Raw genomic sequence first — 5,591 nt, forward strand, 5'->3', positions numbered from 1 at the left:
TTGCAGTGGGCTCCACCCAGTTTGAGCTTCCTGGTGGCTTTGTTTAACTACTCAAGCCTCAGCAATGGCGGACGCCCCTCCCCAAGCCTTGCTGCCACCTTGCAGTTCGATCTCAGACTGCTGTGCTTGCAGTGAGCGAGGCTCTGTGGGCATGGGACCCTCCGAGCCCGGCGCGGGATATAATCTCCTGGTGTGCCGTTTGCTAAGACCATTGGAAAAGTGCAGTATTAGGGTGGGAGTGTCCTGATTTTCCAGGTACCATTTGTCACAGCTTCCCTTGGCTAGGAATTCCCCGACCCCTTGCACTTCCCAGATGAGGCGATGCCCCGCCCTGGTTCAGCTCACGCTCTGTGGGCTGCACCCACTGTTCGACAAGCCCCAGTGAGATGAACCCGGTACCTCAGTTGGAAATGCAGAAATCACCTGTCTTCTGTGTTGCTCATATTGGGAGCTGTAGACTGGAGCTGTTCCTATTCGGCCATCTTGGAACCTCTACTTGTATCTTATGGAAAGTTTTACCCTTTTTAAAAAAGATGTGGACACATCCAGGTAGGCTTTTCTCTGCTCTTTAATAAAGGAGACCTTGATATTTGCCTTTAATGGTCAGTGTTGTAGATGAGTTAATTTACCATGAAATATTTAATTTTGCTTTGTTATTTAAAAATTCTTCTGCTTAAATTAATAATATTCTATTACCTTGTTCACTTGGTATTTTATAAATGCTATAGGAAGAACGTATTTGGGTCACTACATTTTATTTTCAAGATAGAAAAAACTTACCATATTTAAACTTAGAATAGTAATGTAAATTCACCATAGATCTTTTTCTCACTCTTAGTTAAGTCATTTTTTAATAGATTGCCTATGTCCTATTAGAATTTGGCCCCATACGGTAGTAGTATATATATTCCAGCTCCAAGAGGAAATATAGATTATACTGCCTAGCATCCAGTTTCATATGGTTGATGAATGAATCCCGTCAAATTCTACACTTTTCAAATAGTCTCTATACATTTTCTGTCATGCTGAAATTGTATGAGGACATATTTAAATGCATTATAAAATTTGTTCTCTGAAAAGAATGAGAAATAAATATTATGATGCTTTCGAGCTAAAGTAGTGCTGGAAAAAGTTACTAAAGCCCTTCAGATGTTAGCTTTGCAGGTCTTCATATTGAGGATGATGAACCTTTGATTTTAAAGACAAATTGTGATAAAAGAATCCTATACTGCTATAAAACTGATGGCGCCTATCAAAGCATTGAGCATTTACATTTTGTAAAATACCCATGAGGGCAACTTAGGACCTAACTAGTAAAGAAGGAGGTTCTGTATTTCATAAACTTCCTCCAGGATAATTTCAAAGGATGCCATTGCGATATGAATATTTGAAGCCTTTGGTGCCATTCCGTTCCAAGTGTGTTCTAAAGCAAGCAGAAACCCTCCAAAAGGATCAGAAGAAAACTCTTCTGTATTAGAGTTATTTATCTTTAGAGATAGTTGCCAGAAATTGCTTTCTATAGCTAACTACTAATTTTTTTTCAGTCTTGCAAGTTTTTAGCCTGATGAGTTGCAAAATGATCAGAAATTTAAAACTTATTGATATTTGAGTTGTGTTTTCATTTATGTGACTATCCTTTTGCAATTTTCTATATAGCCACAGAAGACAGGGTTCCATATGAAACCAAACCCTCTAGAGGACTAATATTATTCTCAGATTAATGAATGCTTCTTCTTTTGATAAAGCCCCCAAAGAGGAAAAATAGAAAGAATGTTTGCGAAGATAAAGGATCATTGAAAGTATATTGAAATGGATTTTATAAGCCTTACATAAAAGACTATTTAAAGATTTATCTCTTCTAGATTTTTAGTGAGAGTACAGGTATGCAATATTTTAGAGAAAATAAAATATTCTGGTTAGTCAAAGTTCTGATTCCTAGAACTTGAACAAGACATAGAATATCTTAATTTAAGGAATCAGGATTCAGGAAGATAATAATAATGCTGTTTTTTTTTCAAACCACAAATGGTCAATAAATAATGCTGCTTTTAAATGGAGTCTAATAAGAAATATCATTGAGTTTTTTATGTGTTAATCACTTTAGAGTGTTTGTGTAATAATCATTCTAGTATGCTAATCATTATCTGTTTTAATTCAATATTACACATATTGTAAACTTGGTTCTGTAGAAAAGTATAATTCAACTTGCCTTTGTACTTGTGAAAAATAAGATGGACTAATTGATAGAAATTTACAAGTCATAAAATGGTTGCTAAGTAAACTTATTACATGAAATGAAAAAAGAAGGGAAAATGCTGACAATAGAGCTGCATAGAAATTAAAATAACAGATACATTAAAATTGAATAGATTTTAGTGAATTACTTTAATCTTTTTTCAGTTTTCCAGGTAGCCGGTCACTATGAGCCACCAAGGAAATTGAGACCATAAAGTGCACACAGATAAAATGTACACGTAAGTGCTTCCAGTTTCTCATGAGGGTGAACTGGATAATTAAAATCAACCTTCCTATTGAATATATAAAAACCTTTTTCAAATTAATAACAAAAAGACAGACAATGCAAAGGAAAAATGGGAAAACCACCTGAACAGGCACATCCCAATAGAGGAAATAGTAGCATATGGAAAAATGCTCAACTTCATTGGTAATTAGGTAAATGCAAATTAAAACCACAATGTACTGGCACTACATACCCATTGGAGTGGCAAAAATAAAACATCTGATAATACACATGTATGAGTATGGTGAACATTTTTTAAATATATAGCATTGCCAAGTATTTCTTTCAGACTGAGTTAGTTTCTTTTTATTGTCTTGGTAATCTCTTCCAGAGTTAACTACTCTGTTGTAGGTGAGGAAATGTATAAGGCTCCACTTAAAATGTTGGCATTGATATTAGCATGGTCTTTTCCTTTACTGCAGTTCAGAATTAAAACTTTTTGTTTTTTTTAGATTCTAGTCCCAAAAGTAGTTTCCACTGTACAAGTTACCTGATAACAGTCTTATACTTTCTAGTAGTGGCTTACAACCAGGCTCTAGCTTCTCCAGGAACATTACAGAATAGATTTAGTTTAAATATGTATTAAACTAGGAGGCATTCTGTCAAATGAGTTTAAATGCATTTTATTTTTAGACAACTGACATTTTTTTTTCTTAAAACCAATGCCTCTACTCCAAGTAAATCACAGTCACAATAAATGAGATGCTCAAGATGATATCAGTCCTAGTGTTGTGTGGATGACAAGCAGCAGCCAGTTATGATGACAGGCAATTGATCCAAAGTAACTGCCAAATTTGTTAATACTTTTCCATTTCTAAACCATCCTTAAAGAAGACCATATATAGATCATACTATTCTCATGGTAGTCCAATAGAGCCACCATACCATTAGTATTCATGTTTTCACCAATGAAGAATTGGTAGTTTTTGAAATTAGCAAAGATATGCTTGGTTTGTTCTGCAGGCCCTGTCATAAAAGCTTTTACTCTTTCTGGTTTCTGTTCTTCAAGTCTGCCTTTAATTGATTTCATGTAATGTTTGATGTACTTCTTGCAGGCTTCTTTTGTGAAGCTGGTTTCCTACAAGTGATGGTTCATGACAATATCAACACCAGTGATGACTGTGCTTTTGGTACCTTCACCCTTGAGGCCTTCAGTGGAAGCATTTCCACCAGTGAGTCATCAATGTTACCCTCTGTCTTATCAACTATTTTTCCCTCTACCTCCAAGCACAGCTGGTCCATGATCTTTCATATTTTGTAAATGTCAGAGAACATCTCATTGTGTCTGATGAGGTCCCAGTAGATAATCATAATGGTGGCTGAAGGGAGACTGTGCTAGCTTAGCAGGAGCCTGGAGCTCAGAGCAAGTGTACTGCAGCCACAGTGGCATTCAAGAGAGGGAATGAGGGAGGGGAGTGGGCAGAAAAGTGGCATTGCCAATTATTAACAAGGATGTGAAGCAATGAGAGCTCTCATGTACTGTTGATGGGAATATGCATTGTAAAATCACTTTTGAATAATGTCTGATAGTACATCTGAACATGTGTATAGTCTATGACCTAGCAATTCCATTTATAGGTGTTTGTATCTCACATAAATGCATGCTTACATGCACCAGGGAACATGCATTAGAATATTCATAATAACATAGTTAATAGAAGCTCCACACAGGAACAACTCAATAGTAGAAATGATAAAAAAAAAATAGGGGTAGGTTTATATCATGGTATACTATACAGGAAGCAATGAATAAACTACATAGATGGATAGCTCTTAAACACAAAAGACTGAGCTAAAGAAGCTAGGCTAATACTATATGATCCCACTGACACATATTTTTAAAATAGGCCACATTAAACAATTATTAGCAGCATGAAAGCCAACATAGTGGTCATCGTAGGGGGTAGGCTAGTATTATGGTCAGAAAGAGACAGGTGGAGGGCTTCTATGGGGAAGATGCCATTCTATTGTTTTGGCATGGAGGAAGACACACTGGTGTTTTTTAATAGTTTGTTAAACTACATGTTTATGTTTTATGACAATTTTGTATGTTCTATCACAAGATGATACATTATAGAAACTTACCTCACTGATATTTCAGAAAGATGAGTTTATTCATGCCATAAATATTTAATGGGTGCTGTCTTAGTTCATTTTGTGTTGCTATAAAGAAATACCTGAGACTAGGTAATTTATAAAGAAAAGAGGTTCACTTAGCTCACGGTTCTCCTGGTTGGAAAGTTCAAGATTGGGCATCTGCATCTGGCAAGGGCCTCAAGATGTTTCCACTCATGGTGGAAGGTGAAGGAGAGCTGTTATGTGCAGAGAGCACATGGCAAGAAAGGAAGCAAGAGAGAGAGCAGGAAGGTGCCAGGCTCTTTTTAACAACCAGCTCTTGTGGAAGCGAATAGAGTGACAACTCACTCAACCCTGAGGGAGGACATTAATCTGTTTATGAGGAATCTACCCCCATGATCCAAAACCTCCCATTAGGCCCCAACTTCAACATTAGGGATCAAATTTCAACCTGAGATTTGAAGGGTCCAAACATCAAAAGCATAGCAGACGCCTAGTGTACCTGGGCCTCTGTTAGAGATAGCTTATTTTAAACCAGCTGAGCCAAAATAGAACAAAGGTAGACTAAGGGAGTTTTACTTCTTTTGTTTAGTTAGAGTTATCAACAAGGAGTATGATTGGAAAATGCTCTAGTTAAAGATGAAAGGAACAAAAAAGTAGGTGACTGAATAGGGTCAAAAGACTACAAATGGTCCCAGAAGCCTTTAACATCTGGGAGGGACTTTATTCACTAATGAATTTTCTTCTCAGTTTTGAGCTCTATTCTCAAGCTTTCTTGAAAATTACTTGACTTTTTTCTCCAATTCTTTGTACTTTTTTTCCACATCATCTGTAAGATGTTTCTATTAATTTCCTTAAACTACTTACCAAGCATTTGCTATTTGGAGAAAAATAAAAGAAATCAAATTCAATCATTTTGAAAGCCCCTGACTAAGTGTTGGAGCCTACGGGATAAACACAAAAATCAAACTTGAAAACTTTTGACCTTCCTCTC

General features: G+C 36.3%; 1 pseudogene; it reads right to left on the reverse strand.

Moving 5' to 3' along the window:
* Positions 1–3,318: 3,318 nt before the first annotated feature.
* On the reverse strand, positions 3,319–3,832 carry LOC100611367 (translationally-controlled tumor protein-like; annotated as a pseudogene).
* Positions 3,833–5,591: the final 1,759 nt, after the last annotated feature.

Source organism: Pan troglodytes, chromosome X (genome assembly GCF_028858775.2).
Source record: "Pan troglodytes isolate AG18354 chromosome X, NHGRI_mPanTro3-v2.0_pri, whole genome shotgun sequence".
Taxonomy (NCBI): Eukaryota; Metazoa; Chordata; class Mammalia; order Primates; family Hominidae; genus Pan; species Pan troglodytes.